The following is a 22,965-nucleotide window of genomic DNA, read 5'->3' as shown; positions in this document are numbered from 1 at the left end:
GTTGCCATGCCCTCCTCCAGGGGATCTTCAAAACCCAGGGATTTAACCCAGGTCTCCTGCATTGTAGGCAGATTCTTTACTGTCTGAGCCACGAAGAATAATGGAGTGGGTAGCCTATCCCTTCTCCAAGGGGATCTTCCTGACCCAGGAATTGAACCAGGGTCCCCTGCACTGCAGGAGGATTCTTTACCAGCTAAGCTACCAGAGAAGCCCTTCCTAACACTACATAAACACAAAATATAATTGTGAATGAACTGTCCCAAGATTATACCAAAAACATTTAGAAGTAGGGTAAGGGAATTTAGTCACTTTCCTCTTATTGATAACGATAGTTTTGCGTTATGTAGATGATATTTCATTGTCTGGTCTCAGTTCTGGACAGTAATAACTATTTGTAGGACAAATGACTAGTTAGGATTAAGGATGTGTGTGTGTCTGTTTATGTAATAGTAATACATAAACCTAACCTCATAGGAATTAAATTTATTCTTTGACTTCATTAGCACTTCAGTTTGAATCACTGAGTTAACTAGCCACAGATCAAATTAGTTCCAATTGCATTTAAAACAGAGGAATATATTGCTAAAACTGAAAGCTATTCATTTGCTTTCTTAAAATTCACTATTTAACAATCCTAATGTTACTTGTTAAATTATTTGTTGTCATTTGGAAAAAAAGAAAGATTTACTGAAAAAAATCAGCCATTTTAGAAGCTAAGTGGATAAAATGCACACTTTTCATCATACTGAACTAGATTTCTCTTTATTAGGAATCATGTATATTTTTTAATCATTATTTCTCTCAAAATGCCTACAAAAATATTTTGATTCTGTGCTTCCATTCAGGGCACAAATAAGACAAGGGGGAAGTGAACAAAAGTGGCAAAGTGTTTTATTAAGTCTTATTAGGTTTATTTTGAGGCCATGGCAACCCACTCCAGTATTCTTGCCTGGAGAATCCCCATGGACAGAGGGGCCTAGTGGGCTACAGTCCATGGGGTCACAAAGAATCGGACACAACTGAATGACTAAGCACACATCACGTATATTATTAAATAAGAATAAATGTATATTATCAGCTTTAGTTAAAGCATCATCTGTAATTTTTTCCTTATAAAATGTGCATGGGAAATAAGAGATACAAATTTCTCATCACCAAGTAAGAATTTTAGTAAGTAAATGATTATCAGTAAAGACCTAGATTCTTTATTCAGCCTGTAAGCTATTATTGTTCTCAGTGAGTGGAATAATTACTACAAACAGTAGAATATTTTCAGAAAGAACTGTCCTTACCTCCTTATCTCCTGTATGTGTATAGACTTCATACTTACATATATACATACATGTACAAATCTATATACATTCATATATATACATGTGTATCTTATACAGACACATCTACCTGTATCTATATATATCTATCTATATATACATACACACATACATATATATGTGCACATAGGGTATATATGCACTATGTATGCATCTATAACCTACATGCAGATACATATGTGTCAAACTAGATCTTTGTGTAAATTATTATACAGATATTTCCTGGTCTTTCAAGGTATGTTCAAACCTATCACATCATTTCCCCTTCATAATAGTGTGTGAAGTTAATAAAAGAAGAAATCGAGGCACAAAGAGTTAAGTTAAATGTTTTGTCCACAGTCACAGAGCAGAATCCAGATGAGAGCCTGGTCTCCTGCCTCTTTTCACAATGCTGCCACCCTTGCTTGATAGGCTTCCCTCCAGCTCAGTCTGAGAAGGACACAATGTCCCACTGATATCCTTGAATCAGTTCACTCAAGCAAAAGGTCATTTTCGACAGAAAACTGGTTTGACTGATTTATTTCACCGTGTTGGCCAATTTAAATAAAATGAGCAAACCAGGGTGTCTGTTTCTGTGTCACACAGACATAGCCTAAATACTGACTCAGTGCTGTTAACACTTGCCTCCATGACCCATTTTCGACCCTGTCCCCTTAATAAACACCTCTCTAATTAGAAAGTGACTGAAAGGCAGGACAGAGAAGATGAAAAGACAAAAGACGACACCTTCCTAAGCAAACACCATTGAATTCTAAAAGCAAAAAAAAAAAAAGCTATTTTTAAAAATTGCAACCACAAGGGAGCAAATGTATCGATCGTATCATTGTTTATTTCCTCCTCGTTGCTAGGATGTGGTCCATATTAAAGATAGCAGTTACCCTGGTGAAAAGCTTCCCAGAGCAAAGTGGCAGTGCTCCCCCTGCTGACCAAGAAGCCCAGGTCAGTTTTGTTTTGTTTTTTGCTTTAAAACAAATAAACAAACAAAAAAATAGGGCAATTAGACATTGTTAATAAATAGCTTTAGACTTACCTGCAAAACTGTATTCCAAGGATATTTAAATTTATTTAAAATACACTAGAAATTTCCTTTCCTGTTCCATATGATGAAACATAAGGCAAATTCTGACTAGGTGCCAGGTTTCTCACATCTTCAGGCTATTTCTTTGTTTTGTCTCTTCAACTCAGAGTGAACCTGGAGATTAAGACTTTTCTCACCTTTATAATTTAAACTCTGAGTTCAATTTGAACTTTTGAAACGTCAAGGGGTAAGAAATTGCTTGTAATATTAGCTAGCGATTTTTGAAAATTACTAGTTACTTGTAATGGAGAAGAGAGGGAAAGAAAGAGAATTCTATAAAGATCCTGATTTTTGCACCATGGAAATTACTGAAAGCATCTAACAATGAGCTGAAAAGTGGCAGGGATTGGGTGATCAAATTATGGAGGGTCAGGTAAGCTCCACTGAATTCGAAGGGTGTACAACCTATCCAGTTAGCTATTAATATTACCATAGAGAGTAGAGTTTAGGAGAAGGATTTGGAAATTGAGTTACAGATTTAAAAATCAACTTATATATCACAGTTAAAGTCATGTGTCTGGGTGAGATCATCCACAGAGAAAATAAAGAAAAAGAAGAGGAAAAGAGCTGAATATGAAAACTTGTAGAACATCACCAACATTTAAAGAATGGGCAGAAAAGGAACCATTAGCAGAAACAGAATCTTCAGAGATTTTGGAGGAAAACTAAAGAAATGATTATAAGATTGACCAAAGTCAGAGAACATGTCAAGAGGGACTATGTCAACGATGTCAAGATCCAGAGAGGCCAAGAAGGATGAGAACTTAAAGAAACCATTGGCTTCACTATTTAGAAGAACCCTGGTGACCCCAAGAGAGCACAGTGGTGGAGGCCAAACCCAATTTTAGTGATAGTTTAAGTGGTGGGTCAGAAAGTAAAAGTAATGAAGATAAACAACACTACTGAGACATCTGGCACTGAAGAAGAAGAGAGAGAAAGACAGTGGTGTCCAGAGGAGAGAGTGGGGCAGGGGAGACTTCCTAAGACTTGACTTGAACATGTCTGAAGGTTAATGAAGAGCCAATGAAGAGAGAGAGACAGATGAGAAAAGAAATGATTGGTTCAGACAGGCTAGTTGGGAGGGGAAAGGATCAAGAGCCCAGGTTGAGTCTTCAAGAAGAATAAGAGTACATGTTCTTCTCGGACACCTGGGCAGTTAAGAAAGGATATACAAACAACTTTTAGATAGTGGTGGGGGTGGTGATTTCAGGACAACAGCACTGAGATGAGGGCTTAAGGAGAACAATAAAGGTTTTATGCTAGGGCAGTTCTGTAGAGCCGGTTTGTAAAAGAATCCCTGGGCAGTATTGAGAGGACAGTGAGACTGGAAATGTAAACCAAAGGAGATGAGTGTTGGCATGGGTGAATGCTTTTCTACAGCAGCAACAGGTAAACCAAAGGTATGAGAAGGAAAAAAAATCTGTAACTGGGCTGATGAAGTGATAGATTACCAAGCAATGCAATAAGTAATCTCCTGGTGAGCCTGCAGCAATGAGCTTGGCTGTGGTGTGCAGAAAGAATGTGGAAGGAAATGAAGCTGCGGGCAGAAGGGACGGGATGGAGTGTGGAAAGTTGACAGTCTGGGAAGCTGAGATGAGATCCAAAAACCAGGGATGTCAAAAGAATTGAAAATCCCATTTAGAGAGTGAACTTGGAGAGAGAGTTTGAAGGGCAGAAGCTGGAGCATGGAAGGGGTTTTGAGAATTCAGAATCTCTGGGATGGAGCTGTTGCTGGCCTATGAATTGCTGACTGAGGCAGAATGAAATTAAGAGCCAGATGCCAAAACCCTCAGAGAAGTCCTCATAAAATGTGGAAAGACGAACCTGAATCAGATTATAATGACTATAAGGATGGGAATCTATAACAGGTTCCCATTTTTTAAGCCCCTGCTCTGTGCCAGGCACTCTGTGGGGGTAACTCATTTAATTATTTAATTGTTGCTACTCTGTGTGGAGCTACTATTTCTCCCACTTTATAAAAGAGGAAACTGAGGCTCAGCTATATTAAGTGATTTGGCAAAGGTCATTTAGTCAGTAAATGGCAAAGATGGAATAGGAATGCTCCCAAAGCACCATATTGTGTAATTTAGCGTTGTGATCCCAGCAGCTAGCAACACCAAACACATTTTAGGGAGACAAAAACTACTAAGGAAGGGAGGAAGGGAGGAAGGGAGGGAAGAAGAGAAGGAGAGGAGGGAGGGAATGGGGGAAAAGTATAGATTAATGACAAAAAAAAATGAAAGACTTGAAAGCTCCCATATTTTCCTCTATATTCCATTGCCTCTGCAGAAGGGTGTGGTCTATTGTGATGGCAAAATTTAATTACCATGAATAAAACACAAAGGAGCCTTCTATTTACTCCCCTCCACTTCCCTCACCATTAAACATGGGGTTTTATTTTTAAATCAGAAGCCTAAACTAAATTAAGTTGCCTACATCAAGCTTCCTGATTATCTTCTATCTGTCCTAAATTGTCCTGTGGGCCAGTAAAGAAAACTATGTGTTCTCAAACATGGACTTTTCCAAAACATGATCACTGCTATCAGCCTGGTACCAAGCCTCCCTCCACTTTCATTAAAGTAATGGAAATGGGCTTAGATTTCTCTGGGGACACAGACTATTGATACAAAGGGCAATTCAACTGGATTTTGCCCGTCAAAAGCTGAAGGGAGAATGAGAATTGTTTTGTGTCTTTGCAGACTTGAATGCTTTCTCACCACAGTCACTGGAAAGGAGAACATTTTCACAAGTCTCTATTTTTGTTTCAATATTTTTAAGAGTGTAATGCTATAATAAAAGAAAACTTAGCCCTTGTATGCTGGCTCTTGGAATAGTTTCCATGACTCTTATCCACCAAAACTAGCCTCGTGACATTCACCACAGTGAAGTGTTAAGACTGTGATACCAGGGGGCCAGCACCTCTCCCTCCAGGCAGGTTGGGAGCAAGTAAATAACAGCTTCAAGTTTATGAGAGCAGAGATCAGACCTCCAAAAGACAGGAGGAAGTACACAAAACGAAGCTCTTGGGCAATCTTCATCTAGCAAATCAGGCGGTTTTCAGAGGTCTCTGTGGGAGAGTGTTTCTGCCGTGTCTCTGGGGGCTCTGGGACTGTGGAGAGGGAGAAGCTAGAACATGTGGGGACCCATTACACCCCCATCTAGCACAGCTCTACTCTCCCTTGTTTTATGTGCTGGATTTCTAAGTAAGGTTTCTTTTAAGCAAACATCATAAGTATTATTCTTTTAAGCAAACAAACAAAACCAGAAAAGCCCTAAGGCTCTTTCTAGTTCTAAAAATATACCCTGGTTATAAATCTACATAGCAGCTACCCCAAAGGTGGAATGTTGTGATTTACTGTGGTTTGACGAGATCCAAGAGGATTTATTTGTTTGCTCAAAAATTGTTCCTATAAAATTCTAGATGAAGGACTGTAGAAGGAAAGGCGGTTAGGAGAGGTTCAGATTGCTCTTGGGAGGAAGGAGACCTCTCAAGTGACCCTGAGGTGCCACCAGTGGCCAAGGGACATCACGGTGCCCCAAGGGCCTGCAGTGGAGAAGGGCCTTAAACAAGGCTTTGAGCACCTAGTAAAGTCCACGCTTTAACAAGACTGGCCCTAAATACAGCTTCAGCAAAGAGCTTGAACGTTTTTTTTCTGGTATCCAGGGAAACGTGATTGAGGGAGCACAGGTGGTAATCCATCCTAGAATTGACAGGGAAATTCCTCAAAGGCCTGAATACTGAGTCTGTGTCAAACAAACAAGCTTGGCTAATCAGAGGGAATCAGCAACTATGATCAGAGAAGACAAGATAAATGTTTAAGAACCTTTGGCGTGGGCTTCCCTGGTGGCTCAATGGTAAAGAATCTGCCTGCCAATGCAGGAGACAAGGGTTCGATCCTTAAATCGGGAAGATCTCACATGCTGTAGAGCAACTAAGTCTGTGAGCCACAACTACTGATTCTGTGCTCTAGAGCCCGTGAGCGGCAACCATTAAGGCCACATGCCACAACTACTGAAGCCCACGCACCCTACAGACCGCACTCCACAAGAGAAATCCCCGCAATGAGAAGCCCGCACACTATAACTATAGAGTAGCCCCTATTTGTCACAGCTAGAGAAAAAGCCCATGCAGCAATGAAGAACCAGCACAGCCAAAATAAATAAATACAATTATAAAAACAACAACAACTTTGGGTATGGGTGGGAAGTGGAAGGATAAGGGACAATAGATCTTTCTCTATTCTAAGCCTGAGGAAAAAAGACAGTTAATTCTCAAATCTAGGGTCAAGATAGAATATGCAACATTCTAAATCTGTACATTTTATGTGATTAAGATTTATTTTCAGTTTATGAACAGCAATGCCTAGGGACAGAGGTAAAGTTGTTAATGGTAGAGAAGTATTAGTTGAAGATAACGCATAACTTTTCTAGGCTATTTCTTTTTTTTTCTAAGAACAAGGCCAGTTTATTTTACACTGCCTCTCGAGGCACTTAACCTGGGAAACAGCGGGCTGATCATGTAAATCGTCTCTGAGTTTAGCTCATTCAGCACACGTCTCATTCTTGCTCATGAGGTCAAAATGCGAACAAATCAAGCCTGGGAGGGAAATCCAGGCCAAGGGAAGCATCTTCAAAAGCTACCATGTGGATCCTGACTTCCACAAAATGGCTCGGCATCTTCCACCAATGGCGGGAGAACTTTAATAAAAACATCTTCTTTTGAACCTGGCCCCCTCCTGAACCACTAGAAAGCAGCTTTATCACAGAAAAGCAATCCGTTTATTTGAGCGTACTCTTTTTAGGCAGCTGTAACTTTTTCCACCATTGTAACACCACTCTGTACTTCTCATTGATGATCTTCTCCTCCAGAACTTTTTTCAGGAGAATCCACGTCACTTTTCTCTGTTTTCCGCTTCTTTATCCTCTCCAATGAGAAGATCCAATGTATCTCCCACCTTAACCTTTTCCAATATCTAGGCCTTTCTTCAGGATAACATCAAACTGTAAAGACTGTACTACTTTGTCCAGGTCTTTATAGCCTTTGACCTCACTAGGGTTGTCCTTGGTCTCCTCTTCCAGCTCATTCATGTCGTTATGGTCCCCCTCTTCATCAGAGTGCCCTTTGTCTTCTACTTTTTGCAGTCTTTTTAGTGGATTTTTTAAAGCTTATATTACTTTTGAGTCTTATGGAAAATGGCAAAATATATTCTGGAGATATTAAAAGCGCTGAGAGTCTCAGTGAGAAAAAGTTACAGAGGAGTGTTTTATAATTTGATGCGTTTCACTTGGCACTAAACAAATACAAGTATCGATTCCAGGAAACACAGCCTTTAAGTGAAGGTGTCCCACGTTGTGCTCTGCAGAGTCCAATGCAGGCATCTGACTTTCTTAAAATGCTGCTGGGCCATCTGACGCTAATCATAGCTATGGCACATACTACCTGTACATCAGGGATGTTCCTCCCTCCCCGCCCCCCTTCCCCTAGGCTATTTCTTTTGACTCTTGAATATCTAAATCCCCTTACAGCAACTTGCACATAATAGGTGTCCAATAATTATATGTTGAGTGAATCAATAATAAAAGATTTTCATGTGCATTAAGTCATGGGATCATTGACAGCTTTTCTTACCTCAGGCTACTAACAGAATCTTTTCAAGGACATGAGGTATATCCTTGAGAGCTGCCACATCAGAGTTAGCTGAACATCATCAACACTATTAAAGCCTTTAATGCTCAAATGAATGATTCCTGAATAGAAGGGTAATGTAAGGGAACTCTGCAAATTCAAAAATGTGTTAAGTTCTTCCTCTGCGTGTGTGTGTGTGTTGCTCAGTCGTGTGCGCCTCTTTAGCCCACCAGGCTCCCCCGTCCATGTGATTTTCCAGGCAAGAATACTGGAGTAGGTTGCCATTTCCTTTTCCAGGGGATCTTCCTGACCCAGGGATCAAACCCAGGTCTCCTGATTGCAGGTAGACTTTATTGTCTGAGCTACCAGAGTATATACAGAAACCACAGTCTGCTTTCAGGGACTAGCATTTGGGTAATAATGCTAAAGTTTTCCAAACATTAACTTTAAAAAACGTGAATTTAGTACAATGGTGATGCCATGCATTTAAAGTAGTTCTAGGAAAACATACCCACTCCAGTAGTCTTAGCAGTGTGACTTAGCAGTAGCAGGAAAATACAAATAGTTGCAATGTAAACAAGACTGCTGGGAAGTAGAACTGCTGTGAAGGCTGAGTACTTATATATAAAAAGGAAAAGAGAACAAGTTTTTATTCCGTTTCTTGTCAAAAGATCTTCCTAGCTAAAATGTTTAGACTAGATTAACACATTCAGGAAAGGGTTGCTCTTAGAAGATGAACTATTCCTAAGTATCCTAAGTTTCTTTCTAAAATAAGTCACAATTTTATAAAATGGGGTAGGTTTCCACAAACATAAAATACTAATTAAAATCATATTTGCATTTCTATTTCCAAATCTACTCATTTGCTGTTTAAACAAAAATTTCCTTGTTGATTACTGCTGAGAATTCTAAAAATTATTCCCTACTCAGTATTCAACTTTATTATATGGTAACTCATTATTAATAACAAACCCTTGATCATGACCAGTATCCTGTACATTACTAATGACTTCTTGGTTCATGAACATATGCATACTCCAGAATAAATGATGGTATTGAAACAGAGCAAGACCATATGGTCCTTGCCCCCTCCACCATGTCCTCTGGATGCCTTAGACTGTGGAAAACTTTAGTCAAAGAATAAGTTTAATCAGAGAAGTGAGAAATGCTGAAACAAAGAAAAACAGTCAAAAGAGACTAAATAATGATAATAATGTAGTCATGAATCATAGTCAAGGACCTTTAGTTCTTTCTCAAAGGCTATGGATATAATATTCTGAGCCATATCCTGGGAACTGTCTTGTAGATACCAAAACCTCAGGTGGAGAAGTTAACTACATGATGGCCAGACTCTACCCTGGACTTGAGCTGCCACAATTCTGAGAAGTGACCGCAAAGAAATGGGAACAAGTGCACCCCAGAACTAAAGATTAACTGTACCTAAACAAACAAGATGATGCTAGTCAGACCACTGACGACCAGTTGAAGATGACTGTTGGAGATGGCTACGTTGTTTCTGCAAGTAACCTCCCCCCAACCCCACTCTGTCTTTAAAAGCTCTCACCCCCTGCTTGTTAGTGGGGGTAGCTGGCCTTTGGACAGATGTCTGCCACACTCCCCTTCCCAGTTGCTGGCATCTGAAATAAAGCAAACTTTCCTCTCTACCAACCTGGCCTGTTTATTGGCTTCTGAGCAGCAAGCAGCTGGATTTCCCCTCCACACACCTCCTTTTGGTAACAGATTTTGATGCCCCAAATTGGGGGTGGGGGTGGGGGTGGGGGGAGGTGGATTACAAAGTCAAAATCCAGTCTTCTAGTCATATATTCTACTTTTACTCTAATCTGTTTTCATTCTATTCTGTTAAAAAGTCAAAATGTCTCACTTCTCTGCTCAAAACCCCACAAAGGCCTAAAATCCCAAATCCTTGCAAAGGCTGTAAGATTCTGTCTGGTCTCATCCTCTATGACTCTACTGCTTGTTCAGTCAGCTCCAGCCATGCTGGCCTTCTTGCTGTCACTCAAATAAACCAGGCACACATTCCCTTCTCAGGACCTTTGTACTTGCTGTCAGCTGTGCATGGAACATTCCTCTCCCAAATATCCTCCTGGTATGGTTTGCTCTTCCCTTCACCTCACTCTAATACCACTTCCTTAGTAAGGCCTCCCCTGACACCCTAGCTAACACTGTAATATCACTCCTCACTCTGGATGTTCACTACCCCCTTTCTCTGCTTTATTTTTTCTTCTTAGCACTTATCACCATCTAAAATAATAGACTGTGAGCCCTTCAAAAAACAAAGGGGTTGGGACGCCAACCCTCTGTGCAGTCGAAAATCAGTATGTAACACATATTTCTCTATATGTAACACATATAACCTCTATATCTGCAGATTCAACCAACCATGAATCCTGTAGTACAATCGTATTTACTAATGAAAAAAAATCCAAATAAGAGTGGATACATGCAGTTCAAACCCATGTTGTTCAAGGGTTAACTGTATATTTTATTAGTATCTCTCTTATCTGTTTCCTCACTAGAAGATAAGCTGCATAAGGGCAGGGTTTTTCTCTGATTTGTTCTCCAGCATCTGAAACAGAGTGTACCTAACAGATGCACCGGAGAAGGAACTGGCAACCCACTCCAGTACTCTTGCCTGGAAAATCCCATGGACGGAGGAGCCCGGTAGGCTACAGTCCACGGGTTCCCTGAGAGTCGGGCACAACTGAGCAACTTCACTTTCACTTTTCACTTTCATGCATTGGAGAAGGAAATGGCAACCCACTCCAGTGTTCTTGCCTGGAGAATCCCAAGGACAGAGGAGCCTGGTGGGCTGCCGTCTATGGGGTCACACAGAGTCGAACACGACTGAAGCGACTTAGCAGCAGCAGCAGCAACAGATGCACATAGATATTTGTTGGATGAATTGCATGGAGCCAAATAGCACCAATCTCCTGAACCAAGAGTAAACAGGAAATGGTGAGAAAATATGTAACTTAAATGCATCAGGCTTTACTACTTTGGATCAACTGTTTTTGATAAAGTTAGAATATATGTATAATTGAATTTCTGATTAGTGGATTAGTTTACCTTTTCTATCTTTCCTCCAACAAAAACTTCACAAGATGATGTAATAAGTAGCAAAAATACTGTTTTGTATTTCATTCAACTTTCTATTGCTTTCTACCACTTTAAAGTGATAATGAGAGGGATTAGAAATAAGAGCAAAAAATATCAAAGACCAAGATAATATCAAAATGGGCAAACAGTCCCTGAAAACAATACAGTTGGCCTTATCAGTGGAAATTATCAAATGTGGGCACAAAGATATTTCTATCTGGTTGGGGTTGTTTAAGAGCCTAAATTCAAGCAAGGGGCTTCCCTAGCAGTCCAGTGTTAAGACCACATACTGCCAACACAGGGGACACAGGTTCCAAATGGTGCAGCCAAAAAAAGAAAAATAAATAAATTCAAATGAAAAAATATATTTAAAATTACACAGATTAATGGGTTAGAAGGTCATTCTCATTACACAAGGAGGCACTGTTGCTCAGAAAGACTAAAGATGCCACATCATTAGCTAAAGTCATGGCTGTGAATCATCATCATATACCCAAAACTACTATGGAAAGAGTCAGCATAATTTTCCATTTGACTACTGGTCCAATTTCTCTAAAACTCACTACATTTGAACTAAAGTTGCAAGAAACTCAACGCAGATGCATTTATAAAACTCTACTGGAAAGTACTCTGAATATTCTTTCAAATACAATGTTGTTTCAGATCAGGACTTTGCCTTCCATAGGAAGACCTTCTTTCAAGAATGCTTTTTAAATATTACAACATAGTTCCCTGTGTTATACAATACATACGTTTCCTCAGTTCAGTCGCTCAGTCGTGTCTGACTCTTTGCGACCCCATGGACTGCAGCACGCCAGGCTTCCTTATCCATCACCAGCTCCCAGAGCTTACTCAAACTCATATCCATTGAGTCAGTGATGCCATCCAAGCATCTAATCCTCTGTCAACACCTTCTCCTGCCTTCAGTCTTTCCTAGCATCAGGCTCTTTTCAAGTGAGTCAGTTCTTCCCACCAGGTGACAAAGTATTGGAGTTTTGGTTTCAGCATCAGTCCTTCCAGTGAATATTCAGGACTGATTTCCTTTAGGATGGACTGGTTGGATCTCCTTGCAGTCCAAGGGACTCTCAAGAATCTTCTCCAACACCACAGTTCAAAAGTGTCAATTCTTCTGCCCTCAGCTTTCTTTATAGTCCAACTTTCACATCCATACATGACTACTGGGAAACAATAGCTTTAACTAGACAGACCTTTGTTGGCAAAGTAATGTCTCTACTCTTTAATATGCTGTCTAGGTTGGTCATAATTTTCCTTCCAAGGAGTAACTGTCTTTTAATTTCATGGCTGCAATCACCATCTCCAGTGATTTTGGAGCCCAAGAAAATAAAATCTGTCACTGTTTCCATTGTTTCCCCACGTGTTTGGAATGAAGTGATGGGACTAGATGCCATGATCTTAGTTTTCTGAATGTTGCATTTTAAGCCAACTTTTTCACTCTCCTGTTTCACTTTCATCAAGAGGCTTTTGAGTTATTCCTCTCTTTCTGCCATAAGAATGGTGTCATCTGAAGATCTGAGGTTATTAATATTTCTCCTGGCAATCTTGATTCCAGCTTGTGCTTCATCCAGTCTGACATTTCTCATGATGTACTCTGCATGTAAGTTAAATAAGCAGGATGACAATATACAGCCTTGATGTACTCCTTTCCCAATTTGGAATCAATCTGTTGTTCCATGTCAGGTCTTAATATTGCTTCTTAACCTGCACACAGACTTCTCAGGAGGCAGATAAGGTGGTCTGGTACTCCCATCTCTTTAAGAATTTTCCATACTTTGTTGTGATCCACACAGTCCAAGGCTTTAGTGTAGTCAATGAAACAGAAGTAGATGTTTTTCTGGAACTCTCTTGCTTTTTCAATGATCCAACAGATGTTGGCAATTTGATCTCTGGTTCCTCTGCCTTTTCTAAGACCAGCTTGAACATCTGGAAGTTCTCGGTTCACGTATTGCTGAAGCCTGGCTTGGAGAATTTTGAGCATTACTTTGCTAACTTGTGAGATGGGTGCAATTGTAGGGTAGTTTGAGCATTCTTTGGCATTGCCTTTCTTTTGGATTGGAATGAAAACTGACCTTTTCCAGTCCTGTAGCCACTGATGAGTTTTTCAGATTTGCTGGCATATTGAGTGCAGCACTTTCACAGGATCACCTTTTAGGATTTGAAAGAGCTCAACTGGAATTCCATCACATCCACTAGCTTTGTTCATAGTGATGCTTCCTAAAGCCCACTTGAATTCCTGTTCCAGGATGTTGGGCTCTAGATGAGTGGTCATATCATCATGAGTATCTGGGTTGTGAAGATCTTTTTGTATAGTTCTTCTGTGTATTCTTGCCACCTCTTCTTAATATCTTCTGCTTCTGTTGGGTCCATACCATCTCTGTTCTTTATTGTGCCCATCTTTGCATGACATGTTCCCTTGATATCTCTATTTTTCTTGAAGAGATCTCTAGTCTTTCCCATTCTATTGCTTTCCTCTATTTCTTTGCACTGATCACTGAGGAAGGCTTTCTTATCTCTCCTTGCTATTCTTTGGAACTCTGCATTCAAATGGGTATATCTTTCCTTTTCTCCTTTGCCTTTAGCTTCTCTTCTTTTCACAGCTATTTGTAAGGCCTCCTCAGACAACCATTTTGCCTTTTTGCATTTATTTTTCTTGGGGATGGTCTTAAACACTGCCTCCTATACAATGTGCCGAACCTCTGTCCATAGTTCTTCAGGCACTCTGTCTATCAGATCTAATCCCTTGAAGCTATTTGTCACTCCCACTGTATAATCATAAGGGATCTTATTTAGGTCATACCTGAATGGTCTCTTTCAGAATTTTCCACAGTTTATTGTGATCCACACAGTCAAAGGCCTTGGCATAGTCAACAAAGCAGAAATAGACATTTTTCTGGAACTCTCTTGTTTTTTTGAGGATCCAGCAGATGTTGGCAATTTGATCTCTGGTTCCTCTGTCTTTTCTAAATCCAGCTTGAACATCCAGAAGTTCATAGTTCACGTATTGCTGAAGCCTGGCTTGGAGAATTTTGAGCATTACTTTACTAGCGTATGAGATGAGTGCAATTGTGAGGTAGTTTGAGCATTCTTTGGCATTGCCTTTCTTTGAGATTGGAATGAAAACTGACCTTTTCCAGTCCTGTGTCCACTGCTGAGTTTTCCAAATTTGCTGGCATATTGAGTGCAGCACTTTCACAGCATCATCTTTTAGGGTTTGAAATAGCTCAACTGGAATTCCATCACATCCACTAGCTTTGTTCATAGTGATGCTTCCTAAGGCCCACTTGACTTCACATTCAGGATGTCTGGCTCTAGGTGAGTGATCACACCATCATGATAATCTCGGTTGTGAAGATAATTTTTTGTACAGTTCATAGGAATACCAGACCACCTGACCTGCCTCTTGAGAAACCTGTATGCAGGTCAGGAAGCAACAGTTAGAAGTGGACATGGAACAACAGACTGCTTCCAAATAGGAAAAGGAGTACGTCAAGACTGTATATTGTCACCCTGACAATTTAACTTATATGCAGAGTACATCATGAGAAATGCTGGGCTGGAAGAAGCACACGCTGGAATCAAGATTGCCAGGAGAAATATCAATAACCTCAGACATGCAGATGACACCACCCTTATGGCAGAAAAGTGAAGAAGAACTAAAAAACCTGTTGATGAAAGTGAAAGAGGAGAGTGAAAAAGTTGGCTTAAAGCTCAACATTCAGAAAACTAAGGGCATCTGGTTCCATCACTTCATGGTAAATAGATAGGGAAACAGTGGAAACAGTTGCAGACTTTATTTTTTGGGGCTCCATAATCACTGCAGATGGTGATTGCAGCCATGAAATTAAAGGACGCTTACTCCTTGGAAGGAAAGTTATGACCAACCTAGGTAGCATATTAAAAAGCAGAGACATTACTTTGCCAACAAAGATCCATCTAGTCAAAGTTATGATTTTTCCAGTAGTCAGGTATGAATGTGAGAGTTGGACTATAAAGAAATGTAAGCACCGAAGAATTGATGCTTTTGAACTGTGGTGTTGGAGAAGACTCTTGAGAGTCCCTTGGACTGCAAGGAGATCCAACCAGTCCATCCTAAAGGAGATCAGTCCTGGGTGTTCATTGGAAGGACTGATGTTGAAGCTGAAAATCCAATAGTTTGGCCTGCTGATTCGAAGAGCTGACTTGTTGGAAAAGACCGTGATGCTGGGAAAGATTGAGGGCAGGAGGAGAAGGGGATGACAGAGGATGAGATGCTTGGATGGCATCACTGACTCAATGGACATGAGTTTGGGTAGGTTCCGGGAGTTGGTCATGGACAGGGAGGCCTGGTGTGCTGCAGTTCATGGGGTCGCAGAGTTGGAGAGGACTGAGTGACTGAATGAACTGAACTGAACTGAATGGTCTAGTGGCTTTCCCTACTTTCTTCAATTTAAGTCTGAATTTGACAATAAGGAGTTCATGATCTGAGCCACAGTCAGCTCCCGGTCTTGTTTTTGCTGACTGCATAGAGCTTCTCCATCTTTGGCTACAAAGGATGTAATCAACCTGATTTCTGTATTGACCATCTGGGTTATACAGTAAATCCTTATTGCTTATCTATTTTATTTTTATTATTTATTTGTATTTGGCTGTGCTGGGTCTTTGTTGCTGTGCTGCCTTTTCTCTAGTTGCAGCGAGCAGGGGCTACTCTCTAGTTGTGATTAGCAGGCTTCTCATTGTGGTGGCTTCTCTTGTGGAGCACGGGCTCCAGGGCTCCACAGTAGTTGCCGCTCCTGGCTCTAGAGCATAGATGTGGTTCACCGCCTTAGCTGCTCTTGTGCATGTGGGATCCACCCGGATCGGGAATGGAACCTATGTCTCCTGCATTGGCAGATGGATTCTTTACCACTGAGCCACCAGGGAAGCCCCAGAATGTTTTTTAAAAGGTAACTTAAATGAAAAAGGTAACCATTTAAATTCTATAGCTTTAGAATTCTGTAACTTGTTTCAGCAGGAATTGAAATCTTCCTTCATTTAAATTAAGCCTGCAGGCATCCAGGGCTTTGCGGTCTGTGCCAGTGGTGAGGCCTGAGGATTTCCCTTCTCCTGCTCTTATCAGCGTCTTACTAACTCACTCCTAGAGATAAGGGCATTGACTAGGTATGCCATGGAGATTAGAGTTACAGCTGAATTAAATAACAAGTCAACTAGAGTCATGAGTTTTGCTTGTAAAATCAACTCTCAATTATTCCCTATGTGGGTTACTATTTGGTAGATTTTCCACAAGGAATGTTAATACCAGGCTGACTTTCTCATGCTATCATCAGCATTCTCTCAAACTGACAACCTGTCCCCCCCTGATGAGTGCCTCTTAAGGGATAGTCATTTTAAATGCCACTCACCTAAAGCAAATCATAATTAGGAAGGGAAATTAGGTTAGGAATGCAGTGCATCCCCAGGCCAAATAAACTATTCACTCCAACTTCAACTTTCAAATCATTAGTACCAGAATCCTGCTTCCTATAATAGGGAAAAACTGGTTGCTGGTAGAACTGTACCTTTCTTTAAGACAGATGATATTTTGGAAGCACACATCTAAAAGTCTTAATCCAGAAAACTGGTTGCTAGTAGAACTGTACCTTTCTTTAAGATAGATGATATTTTGGAAGCATACTTCTAAAAGTCTTAATTCAGAACTTAGGGTGACCCAATAACCTGCATTTTCCCAAGTGGGTCCTAGAGAATAACAGGGCATGTTTAGGGCCTTCATTGTGTTCTAAGAAGTAGATTCAAGGAGCATTCCTCCAGTTGTTGCTTATCTTTTTTTCAGTTCCCCCTCCCTTCCAAACCAACATTGTGTAACAGGAAAACCAAAATGGCATTGGTATTGCCAACAGAGCTGTCTAAAATAGAGGTGGGAGGCCATGAAGGAAGAGTGAGTGATGTATGTGTCAGCCCAGATGGGGCTTCCCCAGTGGCTCAGCAGTAAAGAATCATCCTGCAATGCAGGAGTTGCAGGAGACACAGGTTTGATTGTTGTCGGGAAGATCCCCTGGAGAAGGGTATAGCAACCCACTCCAGTATTTTTGCCTGGAGAATCCCATGGACAGAGGAGCCTGGCAGGCTACAGTCCATAGAGTCCCGAGTCAGACACAATTGAAGTGACTTAGCACCCATGCACACACAGCCCAGATGAAATCTGAACTTCAACCACTTATTGTCTTAACATAGGCATCCAGAACATCTTCCCAATGATCCAGAAACTCAAAATATTCATTCGACCCTTACCCTAAAATAACTCATGACAACTTATCTTATAGGATAAATACTTCCTTTCTTGTGTCATCAGTCAGTCAGTCAGTCAGTCAGTCAGTCATTTCAGTCGCTCAGTCATGTCCGACTCTTTGTGACCCCATGAATCGCAGCACGCCAGGCCTCCCTGTCCATCACCAACTCCCAGAGCTTGTTCAAACTCATGTCCATAGAGTCAGTGATGCCATCCAGCCATCTCATCCTCTGTCGTCCCCTTCTCCTCCTGCCCTCAATCCTTCCCAGCATCAGGGTCTTTTCCAATGAGTCAACTCTTCACATGAAGTGGCCAAAGTATTGGAGTTTCAGCCTCAACATCAGTACTTCCAAAGAACACCCAGGACTCATCTCCTTTAGGATGGACTGGTTGGATCTCCTTGCAGTCCAAGGGACTCTCAAGAGTCTTCTCCAACACCACAGTTCAAAAGCACCAATTCTTTGGTGCTCAGCCTTCTTCACAGTCCAACTCTCACATCCACAGAGTTAATCATAATTCCTGCCAGACAATTTTAACAATTTTGTGGCTTTTGCCTTATAAGCCCCTGACTCTCTTTCCAGGAACACTCTTGTTTTACCAAATCTGTCTCCTGAACTGCAAATCTTAAGACCCCGAATAAAGTTCTTTGTTCTTTGCAGCCTTGATACTGATTACTGTTTGACATTTGATATGTGTTTTAACTTAATGAAAAGTAAATTACAGGAAACATCCAATCTCAGGATAAAAAGTAGGATTTTTTAAAAGTTGAACATTCAAAATACTATAAAATCCATTGAGGCCAAATACGATTTTTCTTCTATTAGTATGAGTGAAGAGAGTTTAGACATGTGTTCTTGACTAACAATAAAGATAAGGAAACTGGGGCAGTTGCCCCCAAATATGCTATCCATTTATTTCCCTTGATTAGTGATTCTCTTCACTTTCTAAAACCCAAAGTTCTTTCTTCAAAAAATCTTATTTAGGATCCCAGTTTTTAAACAGATAAAACAAGGCTGCCCTGGCTGAAATGAGAACAGAGGCTCAGAGCCACCTTCATGTTCATCATTTAGCAACCTGCAGATCCCAGAAAAACGTTTGTGCAGCCCTAGGGTTCTGTAAGCAGTGGTATGTTCCATTGCTCAATATACTCTTAATTTTATTATTGAATCAAGCCAATCTGCAGAGAGATATATATTTGAAAAGTGATTTGGGCCTTCATTGAATTGTCAGGCTTCCCAGATAGCACTAGTGGTAAAGAATCCGCCTGCCAAGGCAGGAGACACAAGAGACACAGGTTTGATCCCTGGGTCGGAAAGAACCCCGAGAGAAGGAAATGACAACCCACTCCAGTATTCTTGCCTGGAAAATTCCATGGACAGAGGAGCCTGGCAGGCTACAGTCCATGGGGTCACAAAGAGTCAGACATGACTGAGCACACATACACAGAATTGTCTGAAAGTATAGAATTAAATTTATTCAAATTGCATTGTTACCCTATTTTTTAATTAAAATAGATTTACTTAAAAAGTAACCCAAGGATCAAGAGTTATATTTAGTATAATGGACAAAAGCATAGACTTTGGAACTAGATTGACCACTTTTCAAATCCAGCCTTTCCATTTATTAACCACGTGACCTCGAGCAAGTTACTTGACTTCCCTATGCCTTTGCTTCCTCATCTGTAAAAAGGAGATGAGGACAGTAATACTATCTACCTCAGAAAACACTGTATTAACATGCCATATATAAATGAGAAATAAATGAATTCTAGTTTATAAAGCAATCAGAAGAATGCTATAAAATGCAATAAAGTGAACAGTCAGAAAATTCTTTTCTGTAGCCTCAGTATTAAGAAAATTTCTTTCACCCAAAAATGTGTATTTTTATAATGAAAGCACTGTGATTCTTAGAAATGAATTCTTCTTTATTGTGGCAAAAATAAGAAGATATGTCTCCACTTCTCCCTCTAAGGCCCATGGGAGAAAAATTAGATGACTTCTCACTGAAACCATACAAAGCCCCAGAGTATTTTATTTTATTTTTATTTATTTTTTAATTTTTTTTATTAGTTGGAGGCTAATTACTTCACAACATTTCAGTGGGTTTTGTCATACATTGATATGAATCAGCCATAGAGTTACACGTATTCCACATCCCGATCCCCCCTCCCACCTCCCTCTCCACCCGATTCCTCTGGGTCTTCCCTGTGTACCAGGCCCGAGCCCTTGTCTCATGCATCCCACCTGGGCTGGTGATCTGTTTCACCATAGATAATATACATGCTGTTCTTTCGAAACATCCCACCCTCACCTTCTCCCACAGAGTTCAAAAGTCTGTTCTGTACTTCTGTGCCCAGAGTATTTTAAAAGTAATCCATGTAACTACTACTAGGTCAAAGCTGGCACCTAAGTATATAAAACCTATTACTCTCCTTGGGCTACAAGTACTCTTTCCATTACACCACCCTGCATTCTAGGTGGAAGGAACCACAAGCCCAAAGAAATTAATACAGAGCATGTTTATAAAATAGTGAATATAAGAAAATAGCATAGGTTTTTACTTATCAAAAATTCATATTAACTTATTATGTGTCATTAATTTAAAATATTAATATTAAATAATATAAACTTCATAATAGCAGATAGATGGGAAAACAATGGAAACAGTGACAGACTTTATTTTCTCAGGCTCCAAAATCACTGCAGATGTTGACTGCAGCCAAGAAATTAAGAGATGCTTGCTTCTTGAAAGAAAAGCAATGACAAACCTAGACAGCACATTAAAAAGCACAGACATTACTTTCCAACAAAGGTCCATATAGTCAAAGTATGGTTTTTCCAATAATCATGTATGGATGTGAGAGCTGGACCATAAAAAAGTTTGAACACTGAAGAATTGATGCTTTCGAATTGTGATCCTGGAGAAGACCTTAAGAGTCCCTTGGACAGCAAGATCAAACCAGTCAGTCCTGAAGGAAATCAATCCCAAATATTCATTGGAAGGATGGATGCTGAAGCTGAAGCTCCAATACTTTGGCCATTTGATGCGAACAGCCAATTCATTAGAAAAGACCCAGATGCTGGGAAAGACTGAGGGCAAGAGGAGAACGGGGCGACAGAGGATGAGATGGTTGGATGGCATCACCAACTCAATGGACATGAGTTTGAGCAAATTCTGCGAGATACTGAAGGACAGGGAAGCCTGGCATGCTGAAGTCATCGGAGTCACAAAGAGACAGACATGACTTGTCGACTGACCAACAACAAAATGTGTTGAATACCTATGTACCAGGTACTCTATTGAATATTTTACACATATTCTGTCATTTAATTTTCATAACAAATCTTTGGAGCCAATAAAATTATGGCTCCAAATCATTTTACAGATAAGATAATTAAGAGTCAGAGAGACTAAGCAATGACACATAGGTAGTAAGCATCAGGGTTAGGACTCAAACCAGTTTTACCTGACTCCAAACCTGTGTTCTAAACTGCTCACAAAACATGACTTTATGTGACATACATGAAAAATAGGAATGAAGAAAACAAAACTGATGTACGACATATTGCAAAAAAGGAATCCATGGAGTTCAGCGACTGTTGCAATGTATTAGAGAAAAGGAGGGAGTTAAAGATGACTCAAGTTTGAAGTGTGAGTAACATAGAGAATAGGGACAGTGTTCAAAGAGAGAAGTCAAGAAGAGCTAGCTTCTGGCAGCGTGATGAGTTCATACTTAGATAGCACTCCTTCCAGAGCAGGAAACAGTGTGTAGAGCAGAGTGTTACTATTTTCACATTAGTTTATGCTACTCATACATCAGATTTTCCAAAAGCCTAGGCAGAGGGTAGACTGGAACTCCTACTTCTTGACAGTCTGAACAGATTTTTCTATCCTTCTTTACTATTTGAACAATAAGCATGATTTTAAAAGTGGTCAGAAGAAAAAGAAATTAAAGGTACTAATTTCTTAAGGAATGGGTAGTCTTTTTCTCTAGGAGTTAAAGCAATGAACATATCCTCCTGCACAACAGCCACCAGTATTTTGGCAAGAACTATACAGGGAATATCAAAATGGGCAGTGCCATCTCAGCAGGATTAGAAGTTCCACTTTTCATGAAAACTTCTGTATCTTTCACAGCCACCACCATGACCACCACCACCACCATCACAAGGGGAAATTTTTCTGAGAAAAAAAATTCATGATTGATAAAAAATGTCACATTTCTGCTTTTAAATAGTTGTTGACTTAGGCAAGTAACTTGACTTTTCTGTGCTTACCTAGTTCCCTCCTCTACAGACTTGGTAGGTTGTTTAGATTTTATTTAGCTCAGTCTTCACTTTGACTGAACTGATGCTACATTTCTGTCCAATGTTTTACATTCCATTATTCAAAAAGGTGGAGAGGAGAGGCCAAAGAATACTAAAGCTGAAAGCACTGCTACAGTTTATTTTGTGCAATTCTTTCAGTTTATAAACAAACAAAAAAATGAGGCACAGGGTCTTGACTCAGCTGGTCAGCAATAAAGTCCACTCTAGAACTGAGCTACTGATTCACAATTTTGGGCTTTTCCCAACCCACCACTGTGTCTTTTCTAACCAGCTGGTTTAGAAATATTCGCCTTAGGACTTCCCTGGTAGTTCAGTGGTTAACACACCATGCTTTCAAAGCAGGGGATATGGGTTTGATCCCTGGCCAGGGAACGAAGATCCCACACGTAACATAACCAAAAAAAAATACTCACCTTGGATGAACTCAGAGTGAGTCACAGGGAAAAAAACAAACAACAAACAAAAAATACAAGGCCTCACTGACTGGAGAGAGATTTATGTGTAGGACTTAAGGTTCTTATGAAATCTCATAACACTTCACTTGAGACATTAAAAAAACTGTGTTATGTGCTTTTTATAGCACAGTATAATAGCAAAGTCTTCAGACAGAATCTCTGGTCTCACCACAGCAGACACAGCGTACCCTTAGAAAACCTGCTCTGAAGTCTCAGCTCCTGTGACTACAAAAGGAAAGAGATGGTACCTTTCTACCTGGGAGTGCCCACAACAAAATCTGCAGTTGGTTCCCACTTTGACTTTGCTGCTAGAAAAGCAAAGGGAAAAAAATAACAAAAGACAGTGTTCTGAACTAGGTATACAGGAAAGAAACTGGGTGATAGAGGGTGCCAGCCAAGCCCTCTAGCAATATCCCAGGTCCCCATCTTCAATTCTCTTTTTCTTTACTGCTGACCTTTAGAAGGATACAGAAATACTGTTGTAAATAGAAAACTCAAAAATGGAAACTCTGGTGAGAGTCAGCTGGCACTGGTGAAGAAGCTGTGTGCAGAAGTGCATGCCGTCTGCGCCAGGGGCTGGCTCTGCTCACAATCTCTGTGGTGAGCTGTAAAGCTTAATACAACCATCTGGTGGACACCCTGGAATTCCGCAGAGATAGGCACTAAATGAACACAGAAAAGACTTATAAAGCTAATTCATTGTTTTTATAGATCAAAATCTTTTTACCTTCTAGACAAGAGTGAAAATGA

At 40.3% G+C, this 22,965-nt stretch overlaps 1 protein-coding gene and 1 pseudogene across 3 annotated transcripts in view; both read right to left on the bottom strand.

The window, feature by feature from the left end:
• LOC122676556 (uricase) overlaps nt 1–22,965 on the bottom strand; it is a 124,476-nt gene that overhangs the window by 81,118 nt on the left and 20,393 nt on the right. The gene's annotated exons all lie outside the window — the stretch shown is intronic.
• On the bottom strand, nt 7,189–21,597 carry LOC122678281 (annotated as a pseudogene).

This window comes from Cervus elaphus, chromosome 20, assembly GCF_910594005.1.
Source record: "Cervus elaphus chromosome 20, mCerEla1.1, whole genome shotgun sequence".
Taxonomy (NCBI): Eukaryota; Metazoa; Chordata; class Mammalia; order Artiodactyla; family Cervidae; genus Cervus; species Cervus elaphus.
Note: the sequence above shows the minus strand (reverse complement) of the source record. Positions and strands in the feature narration are given on the sequence as shown.